The sequence below is a fragment of the Mustela nivalis genome (assembly GCF_964662115.1).
Source record: "Mustela nivalis genome assembly, chromosome: 10".
NCBI classification, from domain to species: Eukaryota; Metazoa; Chordata; class Mammalia; order Carnivora; family Mustelidae; genus Mustela; species Mustela nivalis.
This window is the reverse complement of record NC_139029.1, coordinates 41,977,860-41,997,811: the sequence shown is the minus strand read 5'-3', so window position 1 is coordinate 41,997,811 and position 19,952 is coordinate 41,977,860. Positions and strand designations below refer to the sequence as shown.

Genomic DNA, 19,952 nt, shown 5'->3' with positions numbered 1-19,952 from the left:
TCAAATGAGGGAGTGAGTACGTGAATAAATAACCAAACTCCCAGGAATTCCCTCAACTAGGCCTTTTAGCCTTTCCAGGACCACAAACTCCGGCTAGCAGGGGACCTCCGATGTCATCCACTCCAACTCCCACTTTCAGAACGGCCCTAGCTGAACCCCTCCATGGGTCAGAACCTGTAACTCTCCCCCACTAGACACACACACACACCATCCCAGCCTCCACTTACATACCTCCGAGATTGAAGGGCTCAGTCCCATCTAAGGCTCACTGAAAAATTAAAGCGCTCTAACAGTCACAAGGGTCTTGCCATTAGCCCATGACCATGGCTCTGGGTCACCCAGAACAGGGCTGCTCCCCCGGCCTCTAACAGAAGGCAGGGAGATAGGAGCACAGGCCTGTCCTCTTCCCCATCCAGACTAGTTTCTTCTACTTGTCTCAAACCATGAACAGAGCTTGCAACTGTTTCCTCACACACCTGGAGTTTTCTTTGTTCCCACTCTTCCCTCTGTCCTGATGCTTTCTGGTAGCTCTACATCCCAATCCTGTCCCCGTTCAAGGTCTGGCTCAAACAGCATCACCTCCGAGAAGTCTTCTGTGCCCTTCCTAAGTGACCCTTCCTTCCTCCTCCTTAGTCCCCTCTGTTCCTCACAAGTAGGCAGAGAGGCAGAGAGAAAGGAGGAAGCAGGCTCCCCGCGGAGCAGAGAACCCGATGTGGGGCTCGATCCCAGGACCCCGGGATCATGACCTGAGCCGAAGGCAGAGGCTCAACCCACTGAGCCACCCAGGCGCCCCCTCATTTCCCCTTCTTGATCTTGAACAGTGGGCAGCAGGAATGCAGCTGATTCATCAGAGTATCCTGCCACCACTCCCACCTAACACTCAGGGTCTTGAACATAGTAGATGCTCATTAAGTGTCCCAAGAATGAGGGAAGGAGTAACTGAATGGGAAAGAGTGAGTGAATGGGAGTAAATATGTGTGTACCGGAATGATCAAACGAATGAATCATCCTCTCCTGTTCCCCAAGCTGAAGACTCCAGTTCCTTCTGGGGGCCCCTTGGGCTTGGCATGGCAGAATAAAGGAAGTTGTGGGATAAATAGAAACGGGGACAGGAGGGAGGAACAAAGGAAACAAGACAGGAAGCAGAGGTGACATCAACATTGCTCCAAGGCCAGGCTCCCCTCAGAGAAGCTGCCCTTTACAGAGAAGCTTTACAAGGAAAGCAGTGGGAAGCCTGCTCCACTGTGCAGAGGAGGTAAGACACAGGTGGTGGTGATGGGGAGTGAGGGGTGCCGACAAGCCCCGAAGGCCCAAAGCGGGATGCATGAGCAGAGTACTGGACCTACCCAGCCAATCCTGAACTCCATCCCACCTGGCAGGCTCAGACACGACTTGCCTGCTCCTCTCTCACCACCTGCCTCTCCCAGGGCTGGAACCAACTCCTGGGCCCAGATGCTGCCGGTCTGAGCCCAGCTGCTGGGGTTAGGACCCAGCCTCACCTCCTAGACCAGACCCTTGCCCGCACAACAAGGGCTAGTGCTCCCTCACCCACCCCATGTCCCAGTGAGTCACACTGGCTGCACCCTCTGGACTCTGAGTCTTGTGTCCATAGGCCCTTACCTTGACCCAGGGCCAGCCTCCCCCATCCTACTGAGAGGCAGGCCCATCTCTGCTCAAAACCCAGGATGCTTCACGCCTCAGCCTGCCCAAGCAAGAGGGCACTCAGACCCCAGGCAGCTCCTCTGGCACCAGCCGGTTGTAGGCTGGGTAGAGGAAGCTCCGCCTAAAGAAAGTGCTGGGACAGACCAGGAGGCAGGAGCACGAGGATCCTAGAGAGTGTGTGGTCCTTTGCAAGATGGGAGGCGGGGGAGGGACTGCAGGAGGCCACGGTCTTACCTAAGAGGTAGGCCCTCTAGACCCCACAGCTTGCAGGGCAGAGGCCCGGGGGAGCCTGCTCGGAACGTCGAAGAAGGAGCTCGGCGGGGAGACGCTCAGAACCAGGCGTCTGAGCAGTCTCGGTCCCAGACCAGAGTCTGATGGGGGAGGCTGCGGGGAGGCTGCGGAGAGCCTGCAGCAGGCGCCCTAAGCTGCCTCGCAAAGGCACTGGCTGCAGCGGCAGTGGGAGCGGCCTGGGCGAGTTCCTGATGACTCCGGTCCCCTCCCCGCCCCTCCTCTCCTCTCCTCTCCTCTGCCCTCCCCTCCGCTGCACGGGTGGGGCGGCCTGGCCTGCCCGCGCCCCCGGGCGACTGCAAAGGGCCAGGGCACCCCGGCCGGCGCCAGACACCCCGCCCCGCCAGGCGTCCATCCCGGGGCGCCGGGCAGAGCCCGGAAACGCGGTCGCCGGGCCTGGCAGGGTCCATGTGGAGCAGAACAGGCGCCAGAACGCAAACGCTGCCCTCCGGTCCTTGCTGAACCCACTTCTCGCGGTCTTCGTTCACACCTCTAGGGAGCACCTGCTGCGTGCCCAACACTGAGCCTGATGCTGCGACGAGCTTCCGGCCCGCTATCTGGGGCCCGGAATATACACTATCTGGCCCACGTGCATACGCAGAGAAAAATGTGACGACAGACAGTTTGAAACAGAACAAAGAAAACTGAATACCGTCCACAGTCTCTTCCCTCGGAGAGAATCACTGTTCATGTTTAAGGTATGTGCTTTTAACGAGACTAAAGATGAAAGATGTAGGTAGACATGCCCCCCGAGGAGATGGAGGCACCCCCTCCTCCTCCACCATGTGTGCCTACATGTGTTATGTTCTGTGATATAAAGTAATATGATGTGATATGAAATACAGAATATGATCATAGGCATATGGAGCTGCCTAGAAAAATCTGGCTCAGTCGGTAGAGCACGCTACTCTTGGTCTCAGGATTGTGAGTTTAAAGCCCCATGTTGGGTATAGAGATTACTTAAAAATAACGTCTTTTTAAAAGTAATAATAAAACGGCGCCTGGGTGGCTCAGTCTTAAGCCTCTGACTTTGGCTCAGGTCATGAGCCCAGGGTCCTGGGATAAAGCCCCACATCAGGCCCCCTGCTCAGAGGGAAGCCTGCTTCTCCCTCTCCCACTCCCCCTGCTTGTGTTCTCTCTCTCGCTGTCTCACTCTGTCAAATAAATAAATAAATATTTAAAAAATAATAATAATATAGATAAATTAAAAATAAAAAAATAAAAACAAGTGGCCAGATTGGATATACCATTCTGTAATCTGCTTTTTATTTCTCTCTCAACAATTATCATAAATATCTTTCCATAGTTTTCATTGCTACATAGTATTTCTCCTTATGGGTCTACTTGAATTTACTAATTTTTGCCTTATAGCTTTATTGAGATATTATTACATGCAATGGACTCCACATATTTAAAATATATAATTTGTGGGGTGCCTGGGTGGCTCAGTGGGTTAAGCCTCTGCTCAGGTCATCATCTCAGGATCCCTGAGCCTTGGCTCAGGTCATGATCTCAGGGTCCCAGGATCAAGCCCCACTTTGGGCTCTCTGTTCAGCGGGGAGCCTGCTTCCCCCCTCTCTCTGTCTGCCTCTCTGCCTAGTTGTGATCTCTTTCTCTGTCAAATAAATAAAATCTTTTTTTTAAGTATATAATTTGTTAAGTTTTGACATACATATCATATATAAATATGTATATACATATATATTCATGAAAGCATCACAGTCGAGGCAATGAAGACATCATTACCCCCAAAACTTCCCATGGCCCTTTGTCATCTCTCCCTTCTGCCCCACACTGCCCCTTCCCCCTCCTCCCCAGGCAAACAATAGTCCGCCTCTGTCACTCTTGATCAGTTTGAGGTTGTAGAATGCTGCATAAATGGAATCACACAGTATGCATTCTTCTTCCTCCGACTCCATTCACTCACCAAAACTATTTTGCAATTCATATGTACATTGCACACACCAATAATTTGTCCCTTCCTATCGCTAAGTAGAATGCCATTTTATGGTTATAGCACGATTTGGTTACTCATTGACTGACAGATTTGGGATTATTTGTAGTTGCTGGCTAGTATACAAATAAAGCTGGTGTGAACATTCATGTTCAAATCCGCCTGTGAACATACACTGTCCTCTCTCTAGGAGATACCTAGGAGTGGAATGGCCAAGTCATATGATAGAACATACATTTAACGTTTTTTAAAGTGCCAAAATTTTTCCACCCCGGAGGTATTGGTCCACATTCCCACTAGCAGCCCGTGAGAGTTCCAGTTCCTCCACATTCTCACAGCGCTCCGTCAGTCAGTTTAATCTAAATCATTTCAGTGGATTCGGAGGGCTTTATCATTGTAGGTTTCATGTATATTTTCCTGTCCATTAATGTTATGAAGCATCTTTTTGTATGCAGACTTACCATGATCTTTGTTTCTTCTTTGGTAAAATGTCTAGTCAAATATTTTCCAATTAAAAAAAAACGGGATTGGGCGCCTGGGTGGCTCAGTGGTTTAAGCCTCTGCCTTCAGCTCAGGTCATGATCTCAGGGTCCTGGGATCGAGCCCCACATCGGGCACTCTGGTCAGCAGGGAGCCTGCTTCCCCCTCTCTCTCTGCCTGCCTCTCTGCATTTTTAATAAAATCTTTATTTTTAATAAAAATAAAAATCTGCATTTTTAATAAAAATCTTTATTTAAAAAAACGGGATTTATTTCTTATTATTGAATTATAAGAGTTCTTTATATATCCAAAAGAACTGAAAATAGGCTCTCCGGAAGATATCTGCACAACCTATGTTCACAGCAGCACTAGTGACAATATGCAAAAGGTAGAAACAACCCAAATGGCCATCGACTGATAAATGAATAAGCAAATTGTGGTCCATGCATACAGTGAAATCTATTCAACCTTAAAAAGGAAGGCAATTCTGACACATGCTAGAACATGGAGGAACCGTGAGGACATTATGCTAAGTGCGATAAGTCAATCACGAAAAGACAACACTTTATGATTCCACTATATGAGGTAACTAGAGTAGTCAAATTCATAGAAATAGAATGCAGAATGATGGCTGCCAGGGGCTAGGGAGGAAGGAAGTTAGCAGCTGTTTAATGGATGTAGTTAGTTTGCAAGAAAAAAAAAAACCTGGAGATTGGTTGAACAGCAACTGTACACTTAAAATCAGTTAAGATGACAAATTTTATGTTATGTATATCTTATCACAATTTAAAATATTTTAGGGGTGCCTGGGTGGCTCAGTCAGTTAAATGCTGACTTTTAGTTTCCGCTCAGGCCATGATCTCAGGGTCGTGAGATCCCAAACCCCGTGTGGGCCCCATGCTCAGCACAGAGTCTGCTTGAGATTCTCTCTCTCCCTCTCCTTCCCCCTCTGTCCTTCCCCCTGCATGTGTGTGCACATGCACTCTCTCTAAAATAAATAAAAAATATATTTTTTTAAATATTTTAAATACAACTTCATACATATCTAGATACAAGTCCTACATGTATGTTTTGCAGATAGTTTCTCCAAATCTGGGGCTCATCTTTTCATTTTCATAACAGTGCCCTGAAGAACACAATTTTTAAATCATGATGAAGTCTAATTTATCAATTTTTTATTTTGTACCATAGACTTTTTGTGTCCTGCTTAAGAAACCCTGGCCAACTCCAAGGTCACTAAGATTTTCTTTTATGTTTTCTTCTAGAATTTTTATAGTTTTAGCTTTTACATTTAGACCATATTGTATTCCAAGTTAATTTTCTTTTCTAGTCTTCTTTTTAAAAGATTTTATTTATTTATTTATTTGACACACAGAGAGAAAGTACATGCAGGGGGAGCAGCTTGCAGAGGGAGAGGACGTGGCAGGCTCCCGCTGAACAAGGAGCCTGATGTGGGGCTCAATCCCAGGACACTGGGATCGTGACCTGAGCCAAAGGCAGTTGCTTAACCAACTGAGCCCCCCAGGCACCCCACAAGTAGATCACAAGTAGGCAGAGAGGCAGGCAGAGAGAGAGGAGGAAGCAGGTTCCTCACTGAGCAGAGAGCCCAATGTGGGGCTCAATCCCAGGACTCTGAGATAAGGGCCTGAGCAGAAGGCAGAGGCTGGTTAACCCACTGAGCCACCCAGGCGCCCCAAATAAATAAAATCTTTAAAAAATATATATATATAGGGACGCCTGGGTGGCTCAGTGGGTTAAGCCACTGCCTTTGGCTCAGGTCATGATCCCAGGCTCCTGGGATCAAGTCCTCTATAGGGCTCCTTGCTCGGCAGGGAGCCTGCTTCTCTAGCCGCCTCTGCCTGCCACTCTCCTGCTTGTGTGTACTCTCTCTCTGACAAATAAATGAATAATGAAATCTTTAAAAAAAAAAAAAAAGATTAAAAATATATATGTATATACTTTAAAAATTTCAATTTCAGGGACAGCCGGCTGGCTCAGTTAGTGGAGAATGGGACTCTCGATCTCAGGGGGTAATGACTTCGAGGCCCACGTTAAAGGTAGTGATTACTTAAAAATAAATAAATATACTAAAAATATAAAAATTTCAGTTTCAATCAGAATGTTGCTAGGATGTAGAAATACAATTGCTTTTTGTGTATTACTGTATTTGCATCCATTTTGAAACCATTAAAACTCATCTTAAGTGTCACTTTATAGATTTTTTTAAATTTCTGGGGCACATGTCTGGCTCAGTCAGTAAAGCATGCAACTCTTGATCTCGGGGTTGAGAGTTCAAGCCCCACATTGGGCATAGAGAGTGTTTAAAATAAAATCTTAAAAAAATTTTTTTCATAGATGATCATGTTATCTGCAAGTAGGGACAGTTTTACCTTTTTATTTCCAATCTCTATGCCTTTTATTTCTTGTCCTGCCTAGTTGCCCTGACTAGAAACTCCCACAATGTTAAATGCAAATGGAAAGATCCCGACATCCTGTCCTTGTTCTTGACCTTAGGGAGAGGGCACCCAATCTTTCACGTTAAGTAAGACATTAGGACATTAGATTTTTTGTAAAGGCCTTTATCAGACTGAAGATGTGCTCTTCCCTCTATTTCTAGCTTGCTGCAAGTTTTTCATCAGGAATGGATGTTGGATTTTGTCAAATGCTTTTTCTGCATCTATTTAGATAATCATATGGTTTGTCCTTTTAAATTTGTTAATATGATGAATTACACTGATTACTTTTCAAATGTTAAAGCAACTTTTCATCCCTAGGATATATATTGCATAATGATATATTTTACTTACTATATATCGTGGGTTTTGATTTATTAAAATTTTGTTAAGAACTTTTGTATCTCTGGGGCACCTGGGTGACTGAGTCATTAAGCGTCTGCCTTGGCCCAGGTCATGATCCCAGGGTCCTGGGATAGAGCCCCGCATTGGACTCCCTGCTCAGCTTAGCGGGAGGCCTGCTTTTCCCTCTCCCACTCCTCCTGCGTGTGTTCCCTCTCTCACTGTCTCTCTCTGTCAAATAAATAAATAAAATCTAAAAAAAAAGTTTATTTTTACAGTCTTATAAATAGCATAAAATTACTTGGGTTTTGCTTTTTTGAATCCAATCTTACAATTTCTGCCCTTTAATTATAGTATTTAGGCTACTTACACATAATGTGATTACTGGTGTGATTAGGTTAAGTCACTAGCTCGCTGGGGTTTCTTTGTCTCATCTGCCCTTTGTTCCCCTTTTCCTCTTTTTCTGCCTTTTGAATTATTCAAGAATTTGTTGTTATTTCATTCCTACACTGGCATGGCTCGCACCCACCTAACTATACATAGAAATGACTGAAAACCACATACACATATCCTACTGAATAGATTTCCAACTCAACTTTTCCTTTAGTCACCTTACAGAAGCCCACAGCCATCCCAACAGCACCTGACCTAAGTGTAAGTATTACAGTGAGGAAGTCCAAGCTGAAAGGGCAGCAATGTCAACTGAATGTGGTTAAGATAACTTACGTTTTCCAGTCTTGCCCACAAGATCGTGTAACCACATTGCTCTGTAAGGATTGGTTGAAGCGTCTGCCCTCCTGCTGTGTAGACTGTGTGCAGCCTCTGAACAATACAGTCCTTCTGGGTCTTGGCCCTTACACCTGACATCCTCTCCCACGAAGGTGCTCAATAAATGTTTGTCAAATAGCTTGTGTAAGCAAGCGAAAGGAACCCCAGCCTGAAAATCAAAGAACCCGTGTTTGAATCCAACTCTGCCACCAAGCTTTATGACCCCGAGCATGTTGCTTAATTTCCTTGATCTTCATTTGTCTGTAAAGCCCTTTTAAAAACATAATTGTATTTTAATAATTTTTTTACCTAAGAAATACATCCATCCATAGGGTTTGAAAATTAAACAATCCTGAAAGATTTATAATGACAGGCATTTGTACTCTGCCCCTTTCCTCCTAACCACCAGTTCCCTTCCCAAGAGACAACCGCTTTTTAATTCTTTGAGCTATTTCTTCTAGTTGTTATCTACAATTTTATAAATAAGATGCTTATACAGCAATTTCTCGTTTTATCAGTTTTAAACACTATCTGTGAGTGTCCTGCCATGACAGGTGATGAATTAACATACACCACGGCCATAATTCTTCTCCACTCCCACCCAACAGTCTTCTATCTATGGCGACCTTTGTAAGGTCAAGTAATACTCATACACTCTTTCCGTTGTTCCATAGCCTACAGACAGGAGCGTTTGGCGCTCCACTTCGTCAAGTGAGGCTATGTGGTTAGCCTCATAGAGCCCCGCATTGGACTCCCTGCTCAGCTCAGCAGGAGGCCTGCTTCTCCCTCTCCCACTCCTCCTGCTTGTGTTCCCTCTCTCGCTGTCTCTCTCTGTCAAATAAATAAATAAAATCTCAGCTTTCCTCTCCCTCTTCTACCTCTCGGCTTCCCTGTCTGAATTTTTAATCGCCAAGGTTGTTAACATTAAATTCTGTCCTGTGGCCATCATTAAAACCTCTAAGCTCTGACCACAGGTTGATTCTAATATACAGTGTTCACATTTTTATCAGCTGGGGGAATATTAGTTTTTCAGAGCCAAGTGGACACTATTACATGTCCTTTCTTACAGAGCTGTTTGGTTTTCCTAGGGTTTCTAATTGTTTTTGTTTTCTAATTACTTCTTGTACTGTTTGCCTTAATTTATTCTCACTTATTAGATCTGGACAGGTTCACCTCTCTGTGCTCTATCATCTATCACTACTCTATCATCTCAAACGGCTCATCACATTCGCTCTTTTCCTTCTCAGGGCCCTCCATTCTCCCATTCCAACTTGGTCTGGGTGTTAGGGGGTTACCGGGTGGGTGTTGTTCTCCACCTAGACGTGTAGTTGAACTGCATGTGCCTGACCCCTCCGAAGTGAGGCCATGTGACTTGCTTTGGCCAAGTTACATGGTTTCTTTTCATTGAAAGCTCTAAGAGTCAGTGCATGTTTCCCTCTTTCTCTTATCTCCCCCATGGTAAGCCTCAGCGTTCAAAACAGTCCTGGGGGCCACCTGGGTGGCTCAGTGGGTTAAGCCTCTGCCTTTACCTGGGATCGAGTCCCGCATCGGGCTCTCCGCTCAGCGGGGAGCCTGCTTCCTCCTCTCTCTCTGCCTGCCTCTCTGCCTACTTGTGATCTCTGTCTGTCAAATAAATAAATAAAATCTTTAAAAAAAAAAAATAGTCCCTGAATGAGAGCACTGAACAGAGTCCCTGGTTGGCCTATGATGGACATGCTGGCCTGAATGAGAAATAAACCTTTGTTGGGTTAAACTACTGAGACGACAAGAATATTTGTTACCTCTTCATAACCCAGCCTTTCCCAACTGACATGGAGAATTGATACCAGAGGGGCGCCAGGGCGGCTCAGTCTGTTGAGTGTCTAACTCCAGCTCAGGCATGATCTCAGAGTCCTGGGATGGAGGTGGGTGTCTGGCTCCACGCTCAGCAGGCAGTCTGCTTGTCCCGCTCCTTCGCCCCTTCCCCCTGCTTGTGCTCTCTTGCTCTCTCTTACTCTCTCTCTCTCATTCTCTCTCAAATAAGTAATTAAAATCTTTGTTTAAAATAAAAGAAAATTGGTATCAGAGATGGAACGCAGCTGTAATCCAAATATATGACAGTGACTTAGCATTGGGGCAGGGAGGAGCAAAGAAATTGTTGTCGGAGGCAGTGAAACGTTTGGTGAAACTATGCTGTGCAATAAGTGGGAAGGCAGATCAGGGATCTAATAAACTTATAGCTCAATGCAAAAGGTTGGGAAATAGAACATTCCTAGTGTGTGTTGGTTGCTGTTAGCTACATTTGGCAAGGTGCTCCAAGAAAGAGATACCTGGGTGATTCAGTCAGTTCACCTTCTGCCTTGGGCTCAGATCATGATCCTGGAGTCCCTGGATGGAGCCCCGCATAGGGCTCTCTCCTCAGCAGGAAATCTGCTTCTCCCTCTCTCTGTTCCTCCCCCTCACTCATGCTCTCTCTCACTCTCTCACTCTCTCTCTCTCTCTCAAATAAATAAATAATAAATAGAAATTTCTTAAAACTACTCCAAGAAAGATACACTTTAAGAAAAATTTAGTGGGGCAGCTGGCTGGCTCAGTCAGTAGAGCATGTGATTCTTGATCTTGGGGTCATGAGTTTGAGCCCCACGTGTGGCATGGAGTTTACTTAAATTTTTAAAAAATGTAAAAGAAGGTGCAGGAAGAACTGGGTGGCTCAGTTGTTAAGTGTCTGCCTTCGGCTCAGGTCATGATCCCAGCATCCTGCTATCAAGCCCCACATCACATCAGGCTCCCTGCTTGGCAGGAAGCCTGCTTCTCCCTCTCCCGCTCCCCTTGCTTGTGATCCCTCTCTCGCTGTGTTTCTCTCTGTCAAATAAATAAATAAAATATTTTTTTAAAATGTAAAAGAAAAGGAAAAGAATTGACCGGTTTGCAAGTAAGAATGAAATGGACCAGAAAGAATCAAGACACTCGGGGACTTTCAAGATTGCTTCTTAATCCCAATCTATAAAAGGTGAAACTGAGAAGAATTTTGAGTGGAAAGGCTAAGTGAAAACACAGGTATTGACATCACCCCCCTGTGAAAATCCCTAACTGTGTTATGGGGTCAGTACCACAGTAAAGGTCCAGCTAAGGGCACGGCACCCAGCAAATCTTTCAATTGGACAAAATAGCTCAGGAAAAGGGATCTGGTGATGTGAATCTCCCACTCTATCTGGTGTAGTTAGAAAAACAGAAGCTACACCAGGAGTCTCAAGGAGATTTAATTCAGGGAGTTGGGGTTCCATGGCGTTGGAAGTCTGAAAGAACAAAAGGAGGATGTTGATATAACCCAGATATTAGTAACTCCAAGCAGCAGCTACCACCCCTAGGGCTGAGATAATACTAGTAGTTGCCCAAAGAGGCTAGTCTTTAGGATGAGGAACAAAAAGGAAATGCTGTAGCTACTAGAACTAAGGTTTGGGGAACCCCACTTGGCTGTTACTCAGACCTGGCAGGGGTACCACTGGCTGGTGTGTGGACATCTGAGGGGGGACACCAAGACTCTGGTAATGGGACCTCTGGGGGACCGGACTTCATACCACCGAGGTGTAGCTGGCTGAAAATTTTGAGGGGACATGATGTGCCTGGGGCTGAAAGGGCCAAAGGAAGCTGAAAGCTGACGTCACTGCTGTCCTTTGCTCCCAGAGGGATGCAAGTCAGTGCTGAAATGAAGAAGACAGTCCCGCTTCCCCTTCGGCCACCTTCTCACCTCCTGCCAATTCTGCCACTGGAAGATCCTAACAGGAAGGCATGAGGCTTCCCCACCTGGGAAGTGTGGTTTGCTGAGTTCCAGTCAACACAAACCAAAATATACGCCGTGAACTTGGAGCTGAGAGACAACAGGAAAACAACCAGCACCCCCAACAAAACATGCTGGCCCCGGATACTCACGCTTGAACCCAGGACTTATGAGGGTGAGAACAACAAAGAAACAAAGCAAATCTAAGAATCTCTAGTAAAGAATTCTGGGTGTAGCTTAGCGGCATATGCAACTGATCAGAAACAAACAGATGAGAAGCCAACTAAGTTTTCAAGAGCGTTCTAGTCGCAAAAGAACTACTAGCTTGGGCTAAGAGACTGTAAAAGTTAAATAATAAAATGGCCTTTGGGTTCCTAGCCATCTGTGGGTAGAAAGTTGACTGACTGACACAATGACCAAATCTCCAGTTTGGGTACACTCCCCAATATCCTCTTCTGCTGTGGCCAAGGAGGGTCATGGGAAAATCCTCATACGCAGTGCTTAATGGATTTGAGAATTGCCAAGAGTCACTGTCTTTTGTTGGTGTCTTCCATTCTTTCCCTTTCTGAGTAAGAATGTTTGTTATAATTACCGTGTCCCAGTTCCACAATTTGTATTGGGGACATGGGATTAGCAGGTAACATGTCTTCATTCCCTGGTTCATTTCTCTGTGTTAGGGTGAGCCACATCTGGACCTGACTTAGAGACCTCTGTGCACCATCCAGAAACCCTGGGCTTCCCCTTCATGCTGCAGTTGTAAGGGGCTTACAGGCTATCTGCCTCTGGGATAGGAGAGAGAGGAGAGGCTGTTGCTCCACACGCTTGCCAACATTTGCTATTGTCAGTGTTTGGATTTGGGCCATTCTAAAAGATGTGTCATGATATCTCATTTTAATTTGCATTTACCTTATGACATATGCTGTGGAGTATCTTTTCATATGCTTATCTTCTATCTGTATATCTTCTTTGGTAAGCTGTCTATTAAGGTCTTTGTCCCATTTTTTAATCAGGTTATTTGTTTTCTTTTTGTTGAGACTTAAGTGTTCTTTGTGTATTTTGGCTAACTGTCCTTTATCAGATGTGTCTTTTGCATATATTTTCTCCCAGTCTGTGGCTTGTCTGCGAATGCTCATTGACTTATTTTTTTTTAAGATTTTATTTATTTGACAGAGATCTAGAGAGAGAGACACAGGCAGAGCTGCTGGCAAAGGGAGAGGGAGAAGCTGGCTGCCCACCGAGCAGAGAGCCTGATGTGAGCCTGGATCCCAGGATCCTGGGATCATGACCTGAGCTGAAGGTGGACCCATAACCATCTGAGCCACCCAGGTGCCCTCATTGATTTATTTTTAACTATATAATGGAGATCTGTGAGCCCACCACTCAAATATTAGAGCATTAGTAGTAACTTCCATTTATCTATATTGTCCTCCCCATCCCGTGTCATTACTATCCCAAATTCTGTATTTGTCATTCCCTTGTGTGGAGGAGGAAGGAGATTTGTTCCTGTTTTACTACTGCAAATTGGTGTTACAAATTCTTGTACATAACCCCTAGGTGTATACCTAGTAGAATTGCTGAGGTAAAGGCTGGGATAATGACCAATGCTCCAAAACAACAACTTGTTTTCAAAGTGCTTATATCTGTTTGTGGTCCCACCAGCAGTAAGTAAGCAGTCCCACTGAGCCACACCTGCTTTAATTGTCAGATTTCTAATTCTGGCCAATCAAATGTAAAATGATATTTCATTGTTGTCTTGACTTTTGTTTCCCTGAGTACTAGTTAAGTTGAGCATCTCTTCAGATGTTTATTAGCCATACATGTTTCATCCTCTAAGAAATGCTTGGTCAGGGCACCTGGGTTGCTTAGTTGGTTAAATGTCTGCCTTCAGCTCAGGTCATGATCCCGGAGTCATGGGATCGAGTCCCTCATCGGGCTCCCTGCTTAGTTGGAGTCTGCTTCTCCCGCTGACACTCCCCTTTCTCGTGCTCAGTCTCTCTCACGCTTTCTTTCTCAAATAAATGAATAAAAATATTTTTTTAAGATTTTATTTATTTATTTGGTGAGAGAGATCACAAGTAGGCAGAGAGGCAGGCAGAGCGAGTGAGAGAGCCCAACACGGGGCTCGATCCAAGGACCCTGAGATCATGACCTGAGCAGAAGGCAGCGGTTTAACCCGCTGAGCCACCCAGGCGCCCCAATGAATAAAAATCTTTAAAAAAAAAAGAAAGAAAGAAAGAAAGAAGTACTTGGTCACTTTTTCCCCATTTTTTGATTGGGCTAGTTTTCTTTTCTTATAATTTTGCATGTTCTTGATATTCCTCTTTTATCAACTACACGCATTTAAAATATGTTCTTGCATTTGTAGTATTTTACTTTCTTGAAGATTTCTTTTGAAAAAAAAGAGGTTCCACATTTTAACATACTCAAATATATTAGTGTTTTATGGTTAGTGCTTTTGAGGTCTTCTTAAAATTTTTTTCAAGATTTATTTATTTTGGAGAGTGGGAGCAAGCAGTGGGGGAGGTAGAGGGAGAGGAAGAGAGAGTCTTAGACAGACTCTGTGCTGAGCACAGAGCCCCACGAGGGCCTCAGTTCCACAACCGTGAGATCACAACCTCGGCCAAAACCAAGAGTCAGACACTTAACCAACTGTGCCATCCAGGTGCCCCAAGGTCCTTTTAAATTACCCCAAGTTTCAATAATATTCACTCAAATTTTCTACTCAAAGTTTCAAAGTGTTGCTTTTGATATTTAAGTACCTAACTGATTTGAAATTGACTTTTTGGTAAAAAGTTGGGTTCAAATTCAATCTCATTTTTCCATATCTGTAACTAAGTCATCCCCTTCACACTGGGGAAACTGAGGCCAGAGAGAGTCAGCAACTTGCCCAAGATCACACAGCTACTAAGCGTCAAAGCCAGGATTCAAAGCCAGGCCATCGGGTTCCAGATCTGCCATAGTTTCATCCATGTTGCTAAACTGCCTTCCGCTTCCATCATGCAAATCACATGCAGAGGTGTGTGTCCTGCTGTCAGTTCTATTTCACTGGTCAATTTGTCTATTCCTGTGCCAACCCCACACTGTTTTAACTATTAGAGCTTTATAAAAAATACTGATATCTGTCAGGGTAAGCCTACCCACCTTATTCTTCTTCAGAAATGGCTTGGCTAGGGGCGCCTGGGTGGTGCAGTCATTAAGCATCTGCTTCCGTCTCGAGTCATGATCCCAGGGTCCTGGGATCAAGCCCACTTCAGGCTCCCTGCTCCACGGTAAGCCTACTTCTTCCTCTCCCACTCCCCCTACTTGTGTCCCCTCCCTCGCTGTATCTCTCTCTGTCAAATAAATATTTAAATCTTAAAAAAAAAGAAAAAGAAAGAAAGAAAGAAATGGCTTGGCTAGTTTTTGGATCTTTATTCTTATACACACATTTCGGAATCAATATGTCAAATTCCATAGAAATCCCTATTGGAATATCAAATTGGAGTTGCATTAAATATGTTTATATATTAATAGATTAATTTCGGGTGGGGCCTGGGTGGCTCAGTCAGTTGAACCTCTGGCTCTTGGTTTCCGCTCAGGTCATGACCTCAGGGTCGTGGGATCAAGCTCTGAGTTGGGCGGGCTCTGGGCTCAGTGAGGAGTCTGCGAGAGATTATCTCACTCCTCCCTTCCTCTCTGCCCTTCCTCCACTAGTACTCGCTCTCTCTCTCTCTCTCTCTTTCTCTCTCTCAAGTAAATAAAATCTTTTTTTAAGTAGATTAATTTGCAGAGAATTGCACCTTCATCAATGTTGTCTTTCCTTCTATTTAAGCCTTCTTTAATGTCCCCTTGGTTAAGTGTTAAAATTTTTTTCCGTACTGATTTTGCACATATGCTATTCCTTAAGTACTTTATTCCTGGGATTCTACTTTTTGCTGTTAGGGCCTTCCTTATTATTTTCTTCCTCTGGGGTTCATGACTACCAAGGCATCCACGGCTGGGTGCCAGAAGCTCTGGGAACCTTGTGAAGGTTTGTGCATTTTGTGGAAGTATGGAATTTCCATTAGATTCCCAAATAACTATTGCCAACATCACTAAACCCTTCTTACATGGCAGGCACTCTGCTAAGCATTTTTCAAGCCCCACAACTGCTCTGGGAAATAGATGTGGTTATTCCCACCATTTTAGGGGTGAGGACACTAATGCTCAGAGAGGTTAGGTACTTTGCCTGAAGTTACACAGCTAAGACGATAACAGCTGGCATTCAAATCCAGGCTGTCTGACCCAAAGCTATACAGGAAACCTCTATCATCTGTAATCTCCTTTTTGAGGAGAGGTAGCTCCTTTTTGAGTCCTCAGAGAGAGACTCCTGCTCCCGGGCAGGGCACTTGGTCTCTCTAGGTTCCTGTTTGTTCATCTGTAAAATGGGTAGAGGCAGATGACTGCTCCACCTACCGGTCAGGACTGTTGAGAGGGTCAGGATGGGGCAGAAGCTCTAAGCTGCAAAGTGAGGCAGCATGGGGAGCAGGGAGGCAGGGGCCAGGGCACCAACCCCACCCCCACTACCAGCTTCCTAGAGTAGCCTCTTCCCAGGAGACGGAGGACACAGGCTGAGCTTGCCCAGGTGGAGACACAGGATCAGACATGGCCCCATAGGGAAAGGCCCACATTTGATGGGCCCCACTATAACAGGCAATGAATGACCAGAGGTGAAAATGCTATGACAGTGTTGGGCCTGGGAGTGGAATAACCACAGAAAGACGCCTGATCCATTTTGGGGAGCCAGGGAATGCTTCCCGGTGGAGGTGCTCCTGGGCGCTCCTTGCCTCCACCACCCTGGCCAGAGCCCCTCTCCTAGGTGACCGTCTCTGGATTCCCCTGAGGCCTCCTCCCCTTCAGCTCTGGAGGGTGTGCATTCAGGCTGCTGGAGCCCCTCAGTGCCCTGCGGATCTTGCCTCAGTCCACAGTCCTCCCAACAGGCCTCTGTGGCAGCCCCTGCCCCTCACTTCCTGTCCCCTCCCCAACACCCCTTACAGCCCAACCCCACTGACTGCGGCAAACTCACCAACTCTTGGGTGATCCTGGTGGTGGGTATTAAGGAGGGCACGTATTGCATGGAGCACTGGGTATGGTGCATAAACAATGAATTCTGGAACACTGAGAAGAAATTAAAAAAAAAAAAAAACCTCAACAACTCAGTTGCCTGCCTACCTCCAGACCTGTTGCACCCTCCCCCCCTTCTCCTGGGAGGGTTTCTTCCCATCCCTTGGGTCCCAGCTTAAGGAACACCTCCTCAGAGACACATTTTCTTTTTCTTTTTCTTTTTTTTTTTTTTTTTTAAAGATTATTTATTTATTTATTTGTTTGACAAAGAGAGAGCAACAGCAAGAGAAGGACACACGCAGGTGGAGTGGGAGAGGGAAAATCCGGCTTCCCTCGGAGCACTGAGCCCAATGCGGGGCTCGATCCTAGGACCCTGGGATCATGACCTGGGCCAAAGACAGATGATTAACGACTAAGCCACCCCAGGCACCGCAGGGAGACATTTTCTTACTCCCCCATGTAACGGAGCTCTCCCCTAAGCTTTCTATTCTGTTTCAGTCCCTAGTTGATTTTTCCCATAGTTCTTATTATAATTTCCAACCATTTCGTCTGTTCCTTTCTCTCTCACCTCTCACTGCTATCTCCTCCCACTAGAAATGGGTCAGGAGGGTAGGGATCATGCCATGCTCTTCTCAACAGCCTCCACAGGGCTGGCCACAGCAGGCACTCAACAAGTATTTGTTGGAAGAATGAATGAATTCGTGAATGAATAAATGAATGAACTGGATCTTAAAGGATCTAGAGCTGAGCTGTCTGATGGAATAGCCACGAGCCACATGTGACTATTGAAACTTAAATGAAATAAAAGTAAGTAAACTTAAAAGGCCGTTCCTTGGAGCACCTTGGAGCACCTGGATGGCTCAGTTGGTGAAATGACTGCCTTCGGCTCAGGTCATGATCCTGGAGTCCCAGAGCCCGCTCAGCAGGGAGTCTGCTTCTCCCTCTGACCCACTCTCCTCTCATGCTTTCTCTCTCACACACTCTCTCTCTCTCAAGTAAATTAATAAAATCTTTTTTTTTTTTACATTTTCTTTATTTATTTGACAGACAGAGATCACAATTAGGCAGAGAGGCAGGCAGAGAGAGAGGAAGGGAAGCAGGCTCCCTGTGGAGCAGAGAGCCCGATGCAGGACTCGGGGCTCGATCCCAGGACCCTGGGATTATGACCTGAGCCGAAGGCAGAGGCTTTAACCCACTGAGCCACCCAGGCGCCCCAATAAAATCTTTAAAAAAAAAAAAAAAAAGGCAGTTTCTTGGTTGCACTAGTCACACTTCAAGTGTTCAGTGTCTGCATGTGGCTAACGGCCACCCTACAGGACAGCACAGATAGAGGACATTTCCATCATTTCAGAAAGTTCTATTGGACTGTGCTGTTCTGGAGGACCTTAAAGGCAGAGAAGGTAGACAAACACATTTGGAACAGAGGGTAAGTATGTACCACATCCTACCGCTGTGAGAGAGCCTGGTGAGGTTGTGCTCTGGAATAAAAAAGGGGTGCACATCACCCCATCTTTATACAGCCCTGTTTGTTATTAGAGAGTTCGATTTAAAGTAGGAAGAATGTCAGAGATGGGAGAGTCCAAGAGACCAGCTGGCCCCATCCATCCCTCTTAGAAGTAGGGACTACTGTCCAGAGGGGGAAAGAGACTTGCCCAAGGTCACAGAGAAGGCCGCATGAATGAGACCAGAACACAGACCTCCTGACTTCCAGTGCCCCAGTGGTTTCACCCTGTCAGGTTCATGGGCACCTCTTCCCTCCTTCCTGAGGTTCCCTCAGAGGCTCCCCCCACAGCTAGGCTCTGGGGCATGCCAAGTCCGCAGGTCCTGGCCACTCTTATTTAATCCTTAAAGCACCCCCCCCCAGCATCTGACCCCTAGAAATTTTAGACATCCCAAGGAGAATAGCTGCTTATAACCATTTGCTAATTACACGTATGGATGTCAATTAATTCATTTAGCTAATTAGCCACTCAATGAGCACCACGCACCAAAGAACTGTAAAAGACAGGCATATGGAGAGAGGGGGGGTGACCGGGCTCTCAGGCAGCATGCAGGGGTGGAGGAAGGAGGGTGCAGTGGCTACAGCTCCTCCCCACACCCAGAGGAGTGGAGGGAAGCCGCTTAATGGCTAGGGGAAACCGTGCTGCTGCTGCCCGCCGTAAAGCATAATTATGCTTGCCACTAACGGCGCTGGGAAACCACATGTGCACACACCAGCGCACATACGTATGTGTGCATTTCTGTTCACACACACAAGCTCACGTGCTCCCAAACAGTGTGCATGTACCTGTAAGCACAGTGCACGGGCACATTCATACATGTGGACACACAAATATGTAGACACGTGGGATCAGGTGGAATCCATCCACAGAAAGTTGTTTTGTTTTTTAAGATTGATTTATTTGAGAGAGAGCACGCGTGAGCGTGAGAGGCAGAGGGGTAGAGGGAGAGAATCTTTGAGCAGACTCCCCGGTGAGCAGAGAGTGCAACCCTGAGATCATGACCTGAGCCCAAACCAAGAGTCAGATACCCAACTGCCTGGGACACCCATGCGTCCCTCCACTGGGGAGATTTTCTTAATCAAGCCCTGCCTTTGGTGGAGACTGGAGGAAGGAAATTCTCTTGTATTGTTTCCAACACTGTTGGTGTCAGACATCGTGCTCAGTTCTCCCATGTACATTATTTTATTGATCTTCAAACAAGCCCACAAAAATACACTATCTTCACTTTACAAATGGAGAAACTGAGGCTCAGAGACGCCAAGACATTTGCCCAAGACCACACAGCTGGCAAAAGGCAGAGCGGGGCTAATCCCCACATCCCCATGACCATAAGTTTCAAGGAGGCAGGAGAAGGGAAAGAGGGTTTTTCATCTGCTTGCTGTTGGTGGGCTTTGGGGGAAGTAACCTGCTTTCGGGGAACTGACGGCTTACAGAATGAAAATGGACTGCTCGCAGGCTTTGTGCCACAGAGGTGAGAAGAAAATCGAACACTGATGAGAAAGAAGATTGATGGGAGGACAGGGACACACACTTGGGACTTTGTCACCAATGTCATTGTCGCTGGTCTTCATCCCATGAGTCCACTCTGGTGCTACCTCTGTGCCAGGCAGGAACTCGGGACACAAGGCAAGTTTGCTCCACAATGACAGCGGGTGAGGCAGGCA

General features: G+C 46.0%; 1 protein-coding gene across 4 annotated transcripts in view; it reads right to left on the bottom strand.

Moving 5' to 3' along the window:
• The window catches only part of ACOT11 (acyl-CoA thioesterase 11), a 90,683-nt gene that overhangs the window by 50,452 nt on the left and 20,279 nt on the right, over window positions 1-19,952 (bottom strand). For 2 of the 4 annotated variants that reach the window (XM_082686172.1, XM_082686170.1), the window contains exon 1: window positions 1,897-2,146. The exons of 1 other annotated variant lie outside the window; for it this stretch is intronic. The gene's annotated coding sequence lies outside the window, so the exon portion shown is untranslated. Of the gene's footprint in view, window positions 1-1,896; window positions 2,452-19,952 lie in introns of those variants that run through there. One more of the 4 variants, XM_082686174.1, reaches the window with a different exon arrangement.